The sequence below is a fragment of the Panthera pardus genome, unplaced genomic scaffold, assembly GCF_024362965.1.
Source record: "Panthera pardus isolate Hobbes unplaced genomic scaffold, ASM2436296v1 HiC_scaffold_2, whole genome shotgun sequence".
NCBI lineage: Eukaryota > Metazoa > Chordata > Mammalia > Carnivora > Felidae > Panthera > Panthera pardus.
In genome coordinates, this window is record NW_026526765.1 from 140,315,921 (window position 1) to 140,336,488 (window position 20,568).

General features: G+C 37.4%; 1 long non-coding RNA gene across 1 annotated transcript in view; it reads right to left on the reverse strand.

Moving 5' to 3' along the window:
* LOC109278888 (uncharacterized) overlaps positions 1 to 16,147 on the reverse strand; it is a 245,480-nt gene extending 229,333 nt beyond the window's left edge. Inside the window, exon 1 of the long non-coding RNA XR_002085880.2 lies at positions 16,039 to 16,147. This is a non-coding gene — a long non-coding RNA (uncharacterized LOC109278888). The remainder of the gene's footprint in view (positions 1 to 16,038) is intronic.
* Between the last annotated feature and the right edge of the window lie 4,421 nt (positions 16,148 to 20,568).

Here is a 20,568-nt window from a genome sequence, read left to right on the forward strand (position 1 = left end):
CATAGGCTACTGATTAGTATTTCAGAAGCAGTAGGGTAACCTGTGGCAAAAATTGCTTGCTATTCACAAGTATATATATTCTCTTCTTCAAGGACACAATCAGACACTAATTTTTCAGCCTTCCTCACATTATCGCGTGACCATGAGATGATGTTAAAATGCAATTTCCAGGCCTAGCGAACCAAAATGTCTCAAAATCTGACCTCATTTGTTTCACTAGGATTACTACCATGATGTCCTCAAGACCTCATCAGAGTTTCCATTATTATGAGCACCTATGTGACAGACAACAGAGAAGACAGCTGTCCCTGACAGAAGTCACAACTGCCTTGGATTTCTGGGTGAGAAAAAAATTGACTTATCCTGGCTAAGGATTCTTGGTAACAGTGGCTAGCATTGGGCTAACCCAAAAGCTAAGTTTTATTTTATTTTTTTTATTCTTTATACACATTCTTTTTATTTTTTTATTCCTTATATTAAATACAATTTATTTTCAAATTGGTTTACATACAGCACCCAGTGCTCATCCCAACAGGTGTCCTCCTCAATGCCCATAACCCACTTTCCCCTCTCCCCCACCCCTATCAAGTCTCAGTTTGTTCTCAGTATTTAAGAGTCTCTTGGGGCACCTGGGTGGCTCAGTCGGTTAAGTGTCTGACTTCGGCTCAGGTTATGATCTCACAGTTTGTGAGTTCAGGCCCCACATTGGGTTCTGTGCTGACATCTCAGAGCCTGTAGCCTGCTTTAGATTCTGTGTCTCCCCTTCTCTCTACCACTCCCCTGCTCACTCTCTGTGTCTCTCTGTCTCTCAATAATAAATAAATGTTTAAAAAAAAAAGAGTCTCTTATGGTTTGCCTCCCTCCCTCTCTGTAACTTTATTTTCCTCCTTCCCCTCCCCCATGGTCTTCTGTTAAATTTCTCAGGATCCACATATGAGTGAAAATATATGGTATCTTTCTCTGCCTGACTCATTTCACTTAAACTCCACACCCAAAAAAACAAATAATCCAGTGAAGAAATGGGCAGAAGACATGAATGGACACTTTTCTAAAGAAGACATCCAGATGGGCAACAGACACATGAAACGATGCTCAACGTCACTCCTCACCAGGGAAATCAAAACCACACTGAGATACCACCTCACTCTGGTCAGAGTGGCTAAAATGAACAAATCAGGAGACTATAGATGCTGGAGAGGATGTGGAAAAACGGAAACACTCTTACACTATTGGTGGGAATGCCAACTCATGCAGCCGCTCTGAAAAACAGTGTGGAGGTTCCTCAAAAAATTAAAAATAGAACTACCCTATGACCCAGCAATAGCACTGCTAGGAATTTACCTAAGGGATACAGGAGTGCTGATGCATAGGGGCCCTTGTACCCCAATGTTGATAGCAGCACTTTCAACAATAGCCAAATTATGGAAAAAGCCTAAATGTCCATCAGCTGATGAATGGATAAAGAAATTGTGGTTTATATACACAATGGAACACTACTTGGCAAAGACAAAGAATGAAATATGACCTTTTGTATCAACGTGGATGGAACTGGAGAGTGTTATGCTGAGTGAAATAAGTCATAGAGAGAAAGACAGATACCATATGTTTTCACTGTAATGTGGATCCTGAGAAACTTAACAGAAGACCATGGGGGAGGGGAAGGAAAAAAAAAGTTAGGGAAGGAGGCAAACCATAAGAGACTCTTAAAAACTGAGAATAAACTGAAGGTTGATGGGGGGTGGGAAGGAGGGGAAAGTGGGTGATGGGTATTGAGGAGGGCACCTGTTGGGATGAGCACTGGGTGTTGCATGGAAACCAATTTGACAATAAATTTCATATTAAAAAAAGAAGAAGAAGAAGTGGTTGATATATACAATGGAACACTACTTGGCAATGAGAAAAAATGAAATCTGGCCATTTGTAGCAACGTGGGTAGAAATGAAGGGTATTATGCTAACCAAAAGCTAAGTTTTAAAATTCAAGTTTCAAAGTCATTCACCTATAGATTTATTAAGGCTGAACACATTTCAATTCCTCCTTTCATTTTTTTTTAATTTTATTTTTTATTTTTTAAAATTTACATCCAAATTAGTTAGCATATAGTGAAACAATGATTTCAGGAGTAGATTCCTCCTTTCATTTTTTTTAATATTTTTTATTTATTTTTGAGAAAGAGAGAGATGGAGTGCAAGTTGGGGAGGGGCAGAGAAAGGGAGACACAGAAACTGAAGCAGTCTCCAGTCTCCAAGCTGTCAGCAGAGTCCAACACAGGGCTAGAACCCACAAACTGTGAGATCATAACCTCAGCCACTCAGTCAGATACTTAACTGACTGAGCCACCCAGGTGCCCCTCAATTCCTCCTTTAATGTGTACTACTGGACAAGACAACAGAGCCTGTTTCGGTTTTTTCCCAATTTCTTCAAAATTTTCGGTCACCGGTCTCATTTTCAGATCCCCTGTTACTGGTTTGCATGAGACCAATATAATAGGATATCTATTAAATGACCCACTAACTGATATGTGCTCATTTTTCCTGTTATACAGATTTGGAAATGGAGCATAATAGGATAATGGAAAACCTTCCTCAAGATCACATTTCAGAACTGATGGACACAGGATTCAGACGTTATACACAGCCACTCATGGTTATGAGGAAATGCAAACCTGTTGTGAAATTTAGTCCTCCCACATGGCTTCCTTGAGTATTGTGGCTACTAACAGTGTTAGCAAAGAATGGCTGTAGTTTAGAAAATACAGGTGAGATTTGGGACATCCACATTACAGACGAATTTATTTTTTAGAAAGGAATTCAACAAATAATTCCTATAACCAAAGAGCTTGCGCTGATCTTCTACAAGGGCGTACTTCAGACAAATGTAAAGATTCACAATATCATAGGCTCACATTTATTAGAACAAAAGTGAAGGGCAGGGCTTGATCTCCTCTACCCCAAAAATATGGTTTGTGAAGGCAAGGTTTGCAATTTTTCAAATATTTTCACGGAACGAAAATACTATTTCCTTCTAGTAAAAGGAAACTATTTCCAGAGCTCATAAAATAAAGCACTATTTTCTGTGCCTCAGTTTTTTCATAAAATATCTTATATTCATACCACAAATGGTTGGAAGTTCCTTCTAAGAGACTTTCGTAATAACATAGGATGTGGAATGTGTACTTGCTGTAGATACCTAATTAAAATTGTTCCCTTATTACAGTATGTTCTATTTCTATGTACATGTGCTTTATAATTTATTTACTTATTTATTCACTCATTCATTCATTCAGGAGGCATTTACTGGCTGTTTGAAAATCAATTCCAGTGGTCGATATCAACTACTAAAATCTCTCTCTAGCATTCAGAACAATGCCTGGAACACACACACAACACAGATATTTAGAGAATGAATGAGTGAATGAGTTAATAACGAGTGAATGAAGCATCTTAGTTTAGCATCTGCAACAAACTTAAACCTAAATATAAGGGAGACCATGGCATGCTCTCGAACCCATCTACATTCAAAACCTGAATGTAGACTTGAGTATTCAGAAGGCAATTCGATGAGAAGTGGATCTGAAGTTTAGACTCAAGCATGGGCACAGTGAGTTTAGAAAGACCTAAAACAGGACAATGAACAAACTACAAAGATATGGACATACATAGTGTGCTCAGCATCAATAAGACAACCAGTCGTTATTATCCAGATTCTTTCTTTATCATAACCACATGGCCTCAGTGTCCTAAAATGCTCCTGACAAATAGTCCTCCTAGTGCCTACAGTAGTCTGGGGCTCTTTTACTGCCCAGGGCATTCAAAGGCATGACTCTAGCCCTAAACTCTCAATGTGTCTCCCAAACTACCTTCCCCGCAGAGATATCCAAGTGTTGAAGTAAATGGCTTACTCTAGACCTGAGGGAAATCACTGCTACTTAAATAAGAGCACATAAAATTGAGGGAAGAAACCACAGATGTTAAATACACATGGTTTGAGAGAACTGTTTGTCCTTAGAGCCTCATGTATTCTTTTCTTACAGGATTATTCACTTCAGAAAGTAATCAATTCCAGTCTAAGGTCATAAGTGGAAGGTTTATGGTGGCTTCTCTGATAAACAGAAATGTCGAGGAAAGTTATCCATTTACTTAAATCACTCAGATGTTAAAGGGGCAAAACATTTACCGAGTTTACTTAAATAAATTTTTTACTGGCATAATTGAGGCTTGAAATTATTTTTTTTTTTAAATTCCATCCACAGCAATCCTCATTAGCCCTCTGTATTACTGGTGGCACTATCTATGAGATTTCATGCTTCCTTTCTGTGTGATACCTCTGAAATTCCTTAACACTTTGATCAGATTCCAAGACTCTGGTTCCACGCTCTAATGTCAGAGAAAAGCCATATATATGTATAATATATAGTATATATAAAATAAAAATTTGGTCATTTTCTCAAGTTTAATTTTTTTCCTTCTTTAGATTTATATAATGTATTTCTTTAAATAAAAATACTGTTATACATTATTGAACACTATTACTAGAGAGACTGGATATTCAGAAATGGTGACTTCTGAATTTAATAAATATAACAAAGATTCTAAACACCTAACTCAGGAATGTGACAACAATACGTGTAGAATTCCATGTGTATGGTTTAAAAGGAGGAGGGAACCCCTCATTTAATGGAATATAGTTGTTACATTATGGGTGCCAAGTAGAATTTGACAGGCCATAACGAACACTGTGGCAATTGCTGTCCACAGAAGTTAAATGCTTAATCACAGACTTAACATAGATCACTTATTTTAACATTTAAATTTTCATGTTTAGTGTCTCACCAATACTAAGACTACAGAGGGGAAGCTTTGTTTTTCTATCTTTAAAAATAAATTCAAATTTTTATTAAAGAAAGTAGTTTTATGTGCATTCTTGGTAATATATTTGGACTACCTTCTTTTTGAAGTTAAACTTGTATCAAAATCTAACATGATAGAATGAGTCTATACACAGTCTATACGCAGTCTATATCTATACCCATGTATCACTACTTCCAGAAAGTGAACTCAGGTATCCAGGTTTTGGGTTCTATGTGTAACTGTAATTCTATAAAATATATTTTTGGAATGCAAGTGGAAGAAAAATACATAAAATGATAAATACAATTAAGGTGCAGGGCTTGGAAAGGGGCCCTTCCAAGCAAGAGGCTCTGACACTTAAGTTTCATATAGCATAATGCTAAAGTTCCCTCTAGGTGGACACCATGGTTGGTTTCCACATTAGCCATGAACACTCACACAATTTGTGAATACCTGGGGTTTTCATGATTGATATCTGGGCAGTCCTCTCAGATGAGTTAAAAAAAAAAAAGTCCAGGGATACCTGGGTGAATCAGTGAGTTAAGCATCTGACTCCTGATTTGGGTTCAGGTCATGATCTCAGGGTTTATGAATTAGAGCCCTGCATGGGGTTCCACACTGATGGTGCAGAGCCTGCTCTAGAGTCTCTCTTTCTCCCTTTCTCTCTGCCCCTTCCCCACTTGTGCTCACGCACTCTCTAAATAAACAAATAAATAAATAAACAAACAAACTTTAAAAAGAAGAAAGGAAGGAAGGATAGAAGGAAGAAAGGGAAAAATAGGCCAATTAGAACATGCACAGCCTGTTTCCCCTAAAAATGATGTTCAGAAATCTAATTTGGTATGTGTTTAAAAAGTCTTCTAACAATTCTGCATGTTAACCCCTTCAATTTCATTGTTTCCTTTCAACAAGCAGAATACTATGAGGTGGGGGAGGAGAAATATTAGGAACATAAGAGTATGCTTAGTCATGTAAGCTTTTACATAGGCAAATGTTTGGAAAGGGTTATAATCAACCATTAATAAGAGGTTTATGCAATACAATTGGTTTTCATTATAATCATGAAAATTATGTAGTTTCATTTCTAGAAAGAACCTATTAGTTCATTTTTTTTGTCCACATAAAAAAAATAATTCATGATACTTCATCCTGCACCCACTCAACTCATTTAAGTCTTTCTGGTTGTGTATCTTTTCCAAATCAGAGGATAACATAGGGCAGTAAGACTTGCATTTTTTACTTTGCCTTCAAAGTAGCTCTTGCTAAATGAGTAAGTCATGGTGATGTAATATTAAGTGCCTCATGGCACCTATAGTTAAGAATACTGTATTGCATATTTCAAAGTAGCTAGGATAGTGGATCTTGGAAGTTCTCACCATAACAACAACAACAAAAAAAACCTGTTACTATGTATGGTTATGGATCTTAACTAAATTTATTGTGGCAGTCATTTCCCATTGTGTACAAATATGAAATCATTATGCTGTTACACCTGAAATGAATATAATGTTATGTCAATTTTGCCTCCATAAAATTTTTGCAAATTATCTCTTGTTCAGTGTTTAGAAATGCAATGAGTAAATGTGTATACATTTTCTTCCATCTTTATGATAGGAAAACTGATAAAATCAACTATGGGAGGGTCCATCATATGGCTTTTGGAGTCCAAGAGAATTAAGTATGAATTCCAGATCTGGTAATGACTTGCTGTGAGATCTCTCTGAGCCTCAGTTTCTACATCTGTAATGAAGATAAATGAAGTGCATTGGGATGATTGCCTAGAGAGAGCAGGAAAATGAGAGAAGGGAAATAGGGTTAGAATGAAATAAACCTGTGCCTGGGTGATACATTTGGTTAAGCATCCCACTCTCGATTTTGGCTCAGCTCATGATCTCATCATCTGTAGGGCTTGAGCCCTACATTGGGTTCTGCACTGTAAGTGTGGAGCCTGCTTTGGATTCTCTCCCCCTCTGCCCCTCCCCTGTTCATGCCCTCTGTCTCTCTTCCTCTCTCTCAAAATAAATACCCTTAAAAAAATCCCCAAGCCCAGTGAAAAGAGGAGAGGAAGAAGTTATCTTAACAGAGAAAGAAAGAGATTTTGAGTAGAGAAAGCCACCTGGATAGGAGGGGTGGCAATTAGTGACGTGACAGGTGTTCTGATGCAGCTTACAGAGCAACCACCAGATGAAATCATCAGATCTCACTCTCTTCCCTGCTTTCAACATCTCCATTGGCTTGAGGGTGTGAGAGTCTGTTGACACAAACCACACAGATCAACCTAATAAGAAGAGAGCCATGAGGAACAGTGGGAAATAGATGTGAAAAGACAGAAGATATCCAGCACAGCTGATTAAACGATGCCAATGAGGCCACCTGGTTCAACAATCTAGGAACACACAGGGATTTATGAATAAAAAGCAACAACCTTTGCTCAATCCTCCGTCTCGAAGTCTGGACTGTGAAGTTACCATGTGAAACCACTTCACACTTGGGCTCTTCTAATGATGACTTCTGAACATCTGAATAACATCAAAATCCTCTTTCTACACTTATTCAAAGTGCCTACTTATTTTTGCTCTGGAAAATGAAGACTTAGCTAACTTAAACACGCATGCTTTCCTCGGCACATCCAAGTTGTTCCTCTAGTTCTATGAAAGCTAACCTTGCATATTTAAAAGAAAGTTGGTTTTGTTCAAGATGCTGGACATCTTTCAATTATAGAGAAAGTTTATTTTATTTGATGAGACAGCTGATTAAGAAAGTGTATCTTTTCAAATATCCATAACAGTTGAGTAAATTCACCTATAAGCAAACTTGTCTGCTTTAGGAAAGCTTCAATGAAATATAATATGCAGTGAAGTTAATACTTAGGGTATAGTTTTAAGAGCTTTGATAAACGCATATATATTAAATAATAAAGCATTTCCATCACTCCAAAAAAATCCCACGTGCCCGTCTACAAACAAATTCTTTCTCCTGACCCTGGCCCATGGTGACCACTGACCTTATTTCTATCTTTGTAGCTAAGCCTTCACTAGAATGGCATATAAATAGAATCATAAAATATGTCGTATGTTGTATCTAGTTTCTTCACTAAGCATAAGGATTTTAAAAATCATCCGTGTTGCTGAATATGTCATTAGCATTTCTTTTTTATTCCCATTGTATGAATAAGTCACTCTTTATCCATTCAGCCACCAAATGTGTTAAGATTTTTAATTTTAAGAAAGAAAGTACACAAAACAGGGTCTATAACAGCTAATGTTCCTGATAGAAATATATGTGCTATAGTATGTAGCCCTGATTTTCAGTTGTGGTTTCTCTTCCGGATAATTTGCTTTCATTTGTATCTAGTATATTCTTTTAAAAATCAGGTCATTGCTTTTTAAAATTTCTTTGTAATTTTATTTATTTTGAGAGAAAGAGAACATAAGCAGGGGAGGGAGAGACAGAGAAGCCCAAGCGGGCTCCACTCTGTCAGCATGGAGCCCAATGCGGGCCTTGATTCCACATACAGTGGATGATGACCTGAGCCGAAATCAAGAGTCCGATGCTTAACTGACTGAGCCACCCAGGCGCCCCTGCTTAACTTTTATTTGAAAAGGAAAAGGATGTAATTTTCAAATGTAATTGAGGGAAAAATTTTTGTAAGACTCCAACACAAATTCATGGAATAAAACACAAATTCTGCAACTTACAAAAACAGAGACTACCTTTTTAAAAAATCTAAGAAAAATTTTGTAAACCTCTGATACAATTCCTATAATAAAAAATATAGCAAACCACAATTAAAAATTTTAAGAACTGAGAGCTAATTTTTATGCTATTTTTAAAACATACAGAGCATATTTTCCTAAAGCAATTCATTTCATCAGAGTGGCAGATGTCAACACAGTGCTTTAGCTCAAAGAAAATTGTGCTATTTTTAACTTTTTAATTTATCAATCAGGGTAATAATACAAACAGGGCTCTAGTATTCACTACTGCTGTCTAGAAGGCTAAAGTGTAACCTTTTGTGGCAAAGCAAAACTATAATATCTGAAAGCAATTTGACAGAAATGACATGCTGAGTAACCAGTGGGATGGATTTGCTAACCATTCATAAATAGGAGAAATGGAGAATCATTTTATCAAGAATCACTAAAATACATAAGAGAGAAAAGTAGCTTTTACTTAGACTTTATAAAAGATTCCTGATACATTAGGATATGAAATTTCATTTGGAATAAATTTTTATTGGTTTATCAAGATCAAAAGGAAATAAGAGCAATTATTCAAGCAGGACTATAAGCAAGACGTGTTTCCTCCACAGCTCATGATATTCTGGGAAGAAATTTCTGGTAGAGACGGAGACAGATGAAAAACAATTTGTTCTAATATAAAGATGAAATAAACAGCTTGCTAACTGCTGTAGAAACCAAAAATGTAACTATAGGAAGAATACAAGAGCAAGGGAGAATTTAAAAAATTTTTCTTTTTACATTTATTTATTTTTGAGAGACAGAGCACAAGTGGGGGAGGGGCAGAGAGAGAAGGAGACACAGAATCCAAAGCAGGCTCCAGGCACTGAACTGTCAGCACAGAGCCCCATGCGGGGCTTGAACCCATGAACTGTGAGATCACGACCTGAGCCAAAGTCGGACGCCCAAACGATTGAGCCACCCAGGTGCCCCACAAGGAAGAATTTTTTAAGTAGAAAGGCAATCATTTTTACAATTCTTCAGCATTCTTTCTTGTTTGAAATTTATCCTGAGGTCATGCGGTTTCTTTTTTTTGTTTGTTTTTTTTAATGTAATTATTTTGAGAAAGAGAGAATGAGGAGGGGAGGGGCAGAGAGAGTGGGAGAGAGAGAATCCCAAGCAGGCTCCGCACTGTCAACACGGAGGGCTCAAACTCATGAACCATGAGATCATGACCTGAGCTGAAATCAACAGTCAGACACTCAGTTGACTGTGTCACCCAGGTGCCCTGAGGTTATTCCTAATAGCATATTATCCTATTTACTACTGAGTGCATATTCCACTTCATCAGGAAATTCATCCACCCAGTTTTCAGGTGCAATTCAACTCAATGCATACGATGTCTCTGTCAGATCCCCCAAGACTTAGATTTTATTTCATTGAACAATGTAGATAATAAAACAGCATTTGGGAAGTTAAGCCAGAAATAATAAAAAGATAGTTTCTCCAGAATAAGAGAGGTTTATGTATTTACAGACTTCGCAATAAAGAAGGGCCATAGGTGAAGCAATAATGCCAAAGACATTTACAATGTGAGAAAGAAATATGAAAGTTACAGGGTATAAAATAAAGAGTATTAGCAAACAAGTTTTGCTCTGTTTACTCACTGCCCAGCACCAAAATAAAGGAGAATACACAACAAACACATGGAGACAAGATAATCAAGATTGAACAAATATGCCATCATGAGCTCCAAGTGTTGTGAGTGAAAAGGGATTCTAGGTATTTCTAAATCATGGATAAAAAGAAAAAAAAAGGATTAGGTAAAATATAAACGTGAACTTCATGTCTTATCCAACTCCCTTCACATAAGTGCAAATTATGCTAAGTGGTTGAAAAGGGTGGAAAGCATCTATGTTGTTTGTTTCAGTTGTTTTCAGTGTCAGGAATGAAAATGTCAGTTCCTCCTGTATTGGATCAGTTTATGTCCCCAAGAGAAACTTTCCTTTTGTGGCCAAAGATTTTACCTTTTGACCATAATCATCCATAACAGTATTCCTTTGATGTTATGCACATGCTTACCGGCAACAGTACCAACAGAAAAATTATACAATATTAACATCACAAGAGACTGAACATTGTGCTTAAGCAGTAACATGAATAGGAAGCAGGATTTTGCTAAGAATCTACCTTCAGGCCAAGAACAGACCCATCTGAGATTCATCAATGGGTTGGAGACATTGTCCACAGTATTCAAGGTGTGTCAGAATCTGGTTCTTCAGGATTTATGCAGAAAAAACAAATCTTCGGCACAACTAGGGGAAGTCTGTTGAAGTAGTTGCCCTGACACTCCTGCAGAGGGCTCATGGCTGCCTTGTAAACTAGGGCCTACGATGAATGCAACCTGAGTGTGTTCATTCATTCAACCCAAAACAGCCATCTGACAAACCATGTTACAAGCTGGGAATACAACAGTCAAGAGGACAAGCAAATTTTATTCTGTCTTGAAGCTCAAAAAAGTCAGAGGTAATTGGGGCGCCTGGGTAGCTCAGTTGGTTGAGCAACCGACTTCGGCTCAGGTCATGATCTCGAGGTTCGCAGGTTCAAGCCCCTCTTCGGGCTCTGTGCTGACAGCTCAGAACCTGGAGCCTGCTTCAGATTCTGTGTCTCCCTCTCTCTTTGCCCTTCCCGTGCTCACGCTCTGTCTCTCTCTGTCTCAAAAATAAATAAAAACATTTAAAAAAATTTTTTAAAAAAGTCAGAGGTGATAAACACTATGAAGGAAATAATGTCACCATGAGTATCTGGAGCTCAGGAAGCAAGTGGAATTATTTTGATGGAGCCAGGAAAGTGGGACCTTGAATGGGAGCCTCAACACTGAACAAACAAGGGTCATGCTTGAGAAGTGAGGACATTCCAAGCTGAGAGAACAATGGCAGCCTTACTATGTTACTTAACCTCTAAGGACCTCATTTCCAAGTCCATGAAAAGGATGACAAAGCCTGTCCTCTAAGGTACCTAGAAAACTTAGGGAAAATGAGTCTGGCACATTCCGCAGTGAGGGCTCTATACCCACTCTCATCACTAACTCTCTGCATTGACGCTCCCTCCTTGATACACCCTGAGGGTCAGAATTGCATATCTACTCACGGTGAGGGGGGGCAATATCAAAACTGTTTGAAGACAAGTAACATTTTAAGAAAAACAACTATGAAGAAAATATGTATGCATTCCAGAAAACTTACAAAGAAGGTGTTTTATACTTGCCAGTGAAACAATGTAGGGTCAGTGAAACTACAAAGTTGAGGTCAAAGTCCTGAGCAAGAGTCTTCTCAAGCTGCACATGAACAAAGACAGCCTCCGAGGAAAAGAATATTGGCTTACCTGCAGAACATCACCTGCCTGGAGCAAATCTCAATTCTCTTCCTAAACCGATTATCACACAAAGTAATGAGGTTTAAAAAAAAAAAAAAAAAAGACCACTTTTACCTGTGTGTGTGTGTGTGTGTGTGTATGTGTGTGTGTTTCCTTCCCAGAAAAATTAGTGTCTTTTTTCATTTTTCCTATCTGAGATCTCACCATGACCTTTTTTAAATGACATGCTACAAAGATAGATACAACAGCACAGAAGGAACAGGAAGAGCATTGGTTTTCTGGATCATGCTGGGAAGGGAAGGAGAGTCCTTTTCTTCCCAGCTTTCTTACTCCCCCCCTCTCCCCTTGCCCTGCCACAGATAGTTTGGGAGAGATTAAAACTAATGAGATCTAAGTAGGTAATTTCATATAGTTAATACCACTCACCCAGCAGGAGAGCAAGATAAAAGATTCAAGATAGGGAAAAGGAAGGGCTAGGGAAGCCAAGTATTAGGATTCAGAGTGCCTTTGATAAAGAAGCTAGTAGGATCCAGTAAAAAAAAAAAAAAAAAAAAAAAAAAAAAAAAAAAATTGTCCAATTATCAAGCAAATTGCCAAAAGACATACATTCCCACAGAAGTCAGTATACTGTAAGTATGATCATTTGGGCTTTGAAATAGGAACTAGAATTAAATACCTGAACTAACAGTGAATGAAATCTGGTTTGGGAAGTACTAAGTGAAAAACTCAACATTTCCCTTTAACTGAAGCTATATTTTAAAATACTGTATTAAAGTAGAGATAGCCAGAGGATCTGAGTTTTCTTCAGTGGGATTTATACAAGCACATTTAAAAATAAAAAACCAAGAATACATGATATTCTCTAAGAAAACATTACTTACTGTTGGTCTGAAAGAGATACTTATTAAATTCCTTTTGGACTTAGGTTTGCTCACATGTTCATTTCCAGGAAAAGACTACTTGTGACATTAACAAGAAGCAGGCCTCTGTTTCCCAGTAACTGTTGGGAAACGTCAATGACTCATTTATGGGAGTAAACAAAAGGATTAAGGAGAGAAGAGCTATTTCACAACTATAAATACATACTAAAGTTACAGAGCTCTCTCCCAGAAAAAGCTATAAAGAACACTGGGGAGAAAATGAAGAGTTTTTGCACAAAGTAAACATACAGGAAAGCAGTAAAAAGAAAAAAAAAGTTTAGTACTTTTAATCTATGCTGAGTGAAATAAATCAGACAGAGAAGGACAAATAATATGCCATTTCACTCATACGCAGGATCTCAAAAATGAAACAATCAAAACAGAGAAAGATTCATAGAGAGAAAAACCTGGTGGTCCCCAGCAGGGAGGGAAGTGGAGGGATGGGAGTAAGAGGCGAAGGAGATTAAGAGGTGCAAACTTCCAGTTAAAAAATAAGTACGTTGTAGGGTCATCTGGGTGGCTCAGTTGGTTAGGCAACCAACTTCGGCTCAGATCATTATCTCACAGTCCGTGAGTTTGAGCTCCGCTTCAGGCTCTGTGCTGACAGCTCGGAGCCTGGAGCCTGTTTCGGATTCTGTGTCTCCCTCTCTCTCTCCGTTCCTATCCCACTTGTGCTCTGTCTCTCTCACTCTCAAAAAAAAATAAACATTTAAAAAATTAAAAAAATAAGTACATCGTGGAGATGCAATGTACAACACAGGGAATATAGTCAATAATATTGTAATAACTTTGTAGGGTGACAGATGGCAACTAGACCCCTAATTTTGTAATGCCTAAAAATATTGAATTATGCTGTATACCTGAAACTAATATAATCCTGTACATCAACTATAAGTCAGTAAAATAAAAACTTGAATCTAGATTGAAAACATGTGGCTTCCAGAGAAAATCAAGAGTATATTAGAATGTTTGGTTTGCTTTTGCTTTCATGCCAGCTTCCTTTAGCCTTTTGGTCTCTTTGTATTCAGTGTTAGAAAATGGCCATTAGCACCACCTACCACATCGATTTAATGAAAGAACCATTTCCTGAAATATTTAATTCATAGCACTAACAGATTTTTAAAATTTCTTTAGGTTTAACTCTTTACCAAAGATTATGCACATACTATAGTCTTTAAGTACAATGTACAATATTAGAAAAAAAGCTACTCGGGGAAAAGGATTCTTCTGATATAATAGTAAATCTTAGGCAAAATTTTTTTTGAAATTTTATGTTTTAAATTTTGAAATAATGGTCAACATACATAATAAATTGCAAGAATAGCAAAAGCAACCCCCATATCCTCTTTACCTAAATCCCCAATTGTTAATGGTTCACTGCATTTGCCTCATTACCTTCCCATTCTCTCTCTGTATATATGGACTTTTTTCTTCTATTGGATGGGATGCCCTATCACCTCTAAATACTGTAGTGTTTTCTCCAAAAATAAAGAAACCTCTATATGTTATGACCACACACCCTTTCTATTCAGTTAAATAACAGTGCTAACAAAATTGACCCAACACATAGATCCCAAAATTTAACATAACCTAATAATATCTCTTTAACCATTAAGTTCCAGCAACCTACCCAACAATACTGCATTTAGCCGACATGTCTCATCAGATTCCTGCAATCTGATTAGTTTCTCCTCATTTCGCCAGCGCTTGAGGGGCTTCAAGGCTTTCATGCTATAGGATAGCCCTTGGTGTCTGACATTTCCTCATGACAAGACTGAGCATCGCATCAAGAGGCACACTCGGGTAATGTCCCACCACTGGTGATATTCAAATTATCACCTGGTTTCTGCCAGTTTCTTCAATGGAAACCCACTTTTGCACAAGATGGCTGGGCCAGAAAGGATAAAGAAATACTATCACCGAAGTTGAGGTCCCAGAGTTGGATGGCAGTGCTGTTCTCAGCATCATGCACTGTAGTAAAGCTTCCTCCCCTTGTTTTGGTTACTATTGTATGGGGAGGTATTTTGATTACTATCTCATGGGGAGGTATTTTGATTACATCGATATTCTGTTCCTCATCAAACCCCTACAGGCAAGCCTTTAATTGATGGTTCTCACCTGTGCCTACTACCCAGGTGATAGTTGCTAAACAATGATTGTGTATTTCATCATTTCTTCTTTATCTATCATTGATAATCTACTCTGAAGTCCTTTTCCTTCTTCCTTATTTATCTACTTATACAAGTGTGGAGTGGTGGATTTCTCTTTTATTCATTAAGTAGCAATCTCACACTCTCGTTATCTATTTTGATGTTTAAACTGTCATACAGTTGGTGAGCTCCTTCAAACTTACATCTGTGTTTTTGCTTTTGTTTTTTTTTTTTTTGCCATGTTTCAATCAGCCTTTAACCATTTAATTATTTTATGCATAACAATATATTATATGCTAACCTTAATACCCCTGTTATATGCTCACCGGCTCCAGCTCTATAATCTAAGGAGCCTTGGTTCCTTTTAGTGGAAGATTATTTCTAGAAATCAAATCCAAGTGTTTGGTGTATACATTACTAACAGAGTGTCATAGTTCATGGTCTTTCAGCAAACAGAGTTAGGAAATACAGGGAGCTATAGAGATATGTGTATATATAATTTTTATATGTAATCTATTTGCAAAGTTACATAGATATAAAATCATATTCATATATATATATATGTTTATGTAAACACACAATAATGCACATAAACCTATAACTCTCAATATCTGGGCATTCACAGTCCTGAGCTTTGTAGGTTTACAAGTATTGGTTCTTAAAGGAGCATTACGATACAGCAAGAATCCCACCGATCCTTAAGTTACAGCTACCTCCCTCGTCTGTTGGGGTCTCAGTGCCAAGGGATTAGGGGGCAAGAGCAAGAATCATCATGCTGGCAGGAACCACTGGCTCTTATCAGAAGAAGATACAGCTTCTGTCACCTGAGGAGGGCGGGAGCCATTTTGGGGCACCAAAGTGAACCCTTTGAGTATCTCTTGGTATTCCTCTGTTAATTTTTTAAGTTAAATTGAAAAGCTCAAGAGCCTGAGAAGGATGTAACAAGAACTCAGAGCCCTCAGTGTAGAGGGTCTAGATCACTCCACCGAGTAAACCACTTAGGACAGCAAAGTTCTTAGAGTGAGGGCAATCTAGAATGTCAATAGAGGAAGACGTTACTTACCACTCGCAGGCCTGAATCTTCAGTTGTGAGGATTATAGTTTGTACCACTGACCTCTCTCTTAGACATCTCCACCAGGAAAAGAGGCCCACCAGAATGCTGGAGTAGCTGCTGCACAGAGAAGCGGACAAACTGTAACAAACACGGCGTTCTCCCATTCAGATCCCCCCCATGCAGGGCTTTAAAGCTAATTCCCTGCTTTTGTGAGGATGGCCTACTGACAGGTGTCAGTACTTAGTCCTTCCCAGGAATTGCCCATGGCTGAAAGAGAGATCTATCACCCTCAAAAACCTTTCAAATGTATTATTTATTCCGAAATTTGAATTATACAAATTAATATATGAATACATTCTCTTCATTAAATGCAACTACAAATAAGGTAATTAAGTCCCTTTAGCTCTACCTTAATACCAGTCACCTTTCCTCTCCACAAAGAAGCACTGTTCTTAGTTTGCATTTATCCTTCAAGACCTTTTCCTACACATGTGCAATTATCCCAGTTCTTATCAGTGACCAACATAAAATTATACATACACAAACGGATGCGAGCTGAGTCCATGCATGCTTGGTAGGCTGAAGTTTGTATTTCCATGCTTTAACATTCGTTTGGGTGCATTTTCTCATGTTTGATAGGGTATATACCCTTATTGTTTTACAGATGTATGCTATGTTTAAGGCATTAGTATTTACGTTCCAGTTTGCTATTTTTTCCCCACTGTTAGTAAAGAGTATGATAATTTTTGGAGATATTTTTAGGGGTGCCTGAGTGGCTCAGTTGGTTAAGTGTCCGACTTCAGCTCCGGTCATGATCTCGCAGTTGGTGGGTTCAAGCCCTGGTTTGGGCTCTGTGCTGACAGCTTGGAGCCTAGAAACTGCTTCAGAATCTGTGTCTCCTCTCTCTGCCTCTCTCCCCACTCGTGCTCTGTCTCTCTCTTCTCTCTCTCTCTCAAAACTAAACATTTAAAAAGAGTATTTTTTATAAGCCCAAGCAATATACAATATATAATACAGCTAAAATTCCAGAAGTCTATATTTCACAATTTACAAAAGACATTTGAGGGTCACCTGAATGCCTCATTCAGCTAAGCATCAGACTCTTGATTTCAGCTCAGGTCATGATCTTGCGGTTTGTGAGATCCAGCCCCAAGTTCAGGGGGTGAGGGGTGGGGGGGCTCCACGCTAACAGTGCAGAATCTGCCTGGGATTCTCTCTCTCCCTCCCTCTCTCTCTGCCCCTCCCCTCACTCTCTGTCTCTCAAAATAAATAAACATTTTTTAAAAAGAAATTTGAAATCACTGTATTAATGTTAATTTCTTCCGATTATACAAGAGGATTACATTAACAAGTTAAAGAAATCACTTATAATCCAATTATTCTTTCATAACGTTTTAAATGTATATAAAAGAAAAAAATCTCCTCTTTCCTTTCTCCAGTGTATTTAGTATTTAGTATTGGTATTTAGAAGTATCAATACCTTATTCTATCCATACATCTATGTATTTATATATCAACACATTTTGTGTTTAATGTCATAGCTAGAAACTTAGAAAGATGAGAATAAACACACAAACATATGGACACAGCTAATTTTGTTTAGTTTTCTACCAAAAGAATGGAATTTTACAACATGCTTTGTTATAAATCCTTTATTATGAACTATCTTTACAAGTCAGCATATAAACATATATGTCATTTCCATATGAGTAGCATTCCATTGCATTAATCCCCCAAAATTGATGCCAATAATGCTTAAGCGGATTTATGCATTTTTGATAGAAAAAAAACTGTCATTTTGATTTGCATTTTATAGTGTTTATTTTTATAATATTTTTAAAATTTTTAATGGTTATTTATTTATTTTGAGAGAGAGTGAGAGTGCACAAGTGGGGGAGGGGGAGGAGACTGGGAGAGAGAGAATCCCAAGCAGGCTCCATGCTATGAGCACAGAGCCCAACATGGGGCTCCATCCCAGGAACCTTGAGATCATGACTGAGCCACTCAGGCACCCCAGATGTTTTTTAGTCACTCCAATTCAAACATGAACTGCTACTCTTTAACTATTGTCTACTTGTGGTCTAGGCTGTTGAGGGTTTTTTTTGTCATATATTTTGTTGCATTCTTTCTATATAGTGAAAGTATTACACTTTTTCCTATTCAATTACCTTCTAAATGTTTCTACCCATTTTCCCTTCTAACTTTGTTAAACGGTCTTTAACCATTCAATGTTTTTAATGCTAATGTGCCCATATCTGTCCATCTCACCCCTTATGGTTTTTGAGGTTTATGTCATGTATGGAAAAGCTTTCCCTCTACAGAATTTATAGTTTCTGTTTTGGTCTACTTTTAGTAATTTTTTTGATCATGTGAAATACGGACAAAGTTTATCTTCTTCCAAGTGAATGGACAATTGCACCAATCCAGTGAATTGAAAAATAATTTTTGGCTTTCTTCCACTCTAACCTCTTTTTTTTTTTTTTCCTTCCCCTCCCCCATGGGTTTCTGTTAAGTTTCTCAGGATCCACATAAGAGTGAAACCATATGGTATCTGTCTTTCTCTGTATGGCTTATTTCACTTAGCATCACACTCTCCAGTTCCATCCACGTTGCTACAAAGGGCCATATTTCATTCTTTCTCATTGCCACGTAGTACTCCATTGTGTATATAAACCACAATTTTTTTATCCATTCATCAGTTGATGGACATTTAGGCTCTTTCCATAATTTGGCTATTGTTGAGAGTGCTGCTATAAACATTGGGGTACAAGTGGCCCTATGCATCAGTACTCCTGTATCCCTTGGGTAAATTCCTAGCAGTGCTATTGCTGGGTCATAGGGTAGGTCTATTTTTAATTTTTTGAGGAACCTCCACACTGTTTTCCAGAGTGGTTGCACCAATTTGTATTCCCAAAGCATAAGAGACTCTTAAAAACTGAGAACAAACTGAGGGTTGATGGGGGGTGGCAGGGAGGGGAGGGTGGGTGACGGGTATTGAGGAGGGCACCTGTTGGGATGAGCACTGGGTGTTGTATGGAAACCAATTTGACAATAAACTTCATATATTGAAAAAAAAAAAAAAAAGAAACATACTCCTGAAATCATTGTTGCACCATACACTAACTTGGATGTAAATTAAAAAGAAAATGGTAATAAATAAATAAATAAATAAATAAATAAATAAATAAATAAAACATGGCTAGTGCAATGACCTAGATGAACGATAAGAACCCAAAACAACATGGTGGTGGAAGAACAGAAATGGAGGGGTGGATTCCACAGATATTTGGGGCAATTAACCTGAATAACCAATTTAATAGAAATTGTAATATTATAATAAATATGTATTTCATCTTTGTTCCTGGTTCCTGGGACCGAGCTCCTACAGCTCTTGTAATCTGTAACTCTTGTCAACCCAGTTACATCTTTTGTTACTTATAATAAACCACTTCCAACCATAAAAAAAATAATAATTTTTTCCCAATGATACAAAATACATTATCATACCCTAAAGTACCCTTCTATATCTTATTTTGTTTATATAAAAGGGTAATATGATGTCTTTGGGGTTAAAAATGGTATGATGGTAAACTCAAAACTTTTACAGTGGAAACACCTGCATCAGGCGTTGTCACTGAAAATACGTAACTTGATCTAAATCTGTTTCCATATCCTTCAAATGGGGATCCTACCTTCCTCCTAGAGTTGTCTTGAAGATTCAGTGACATAAAAGTCAATTGCCTGAGGCATGACATGTGCTAGGAAGTTAATTCCTGTGGGTCCTCTTTTCCTATTTCCTTCTACTCATTCTAATAAACAGCTTTTATCAGGTTCTCCCAAGTAATATACTTGACGTTGGCTCATTCTAGTGGAAAACTTGAGGTGCAAATAACACATCCAGAAGTTTAGAAATTCTATGAGTCCCTCACCCCTAAATTTTATTTTCCTTTGTAGTTGCCACTATAGTGAAATAATATTCATAGCACCTTGTCTCTGGGGAATCACAGGAGCTTATTGCAAGTGAACTAATAAAGAGCGGATGACTTTTAGTTCAGCACACCTGTCACATCATTTTCAAGTACAGGAGGCTTCTTAACAAACCTGCACTCTATAATAGTGTTTCATTTCTGCTAAGAAGTCAGTCTTCCCCAAACTGTTCTATTGAAAGCACAAAGAATCTCAATGTTCCAGAAGGTGAAACAGAGGTGGAAGTTGTCAGAGGAGTTGGTGATGGCAAATACACAGCATTTCAATGATACTGATGGTGTTCATAATACTATGAAGAAGTCCTTAACAATTAATAGGAAAAAGTGTTATTAATTATACTTTCAATAATGGATGTAATATGGATTTTAGTATTAAAAACATATAAAATATGTGGTTATATATTAAACAGGGCAATTAAAAGAGAAGGAAAACCAACAGTTGACATCTTTGTTCCATGTTTTAAACAAGGTGAGGTCAACACGTATCCCATGAATGTCTTGCTTTTGCCAGGTACTGGGCCAGGCTCTAGAAGTTACAGTCTTAGAAAAATA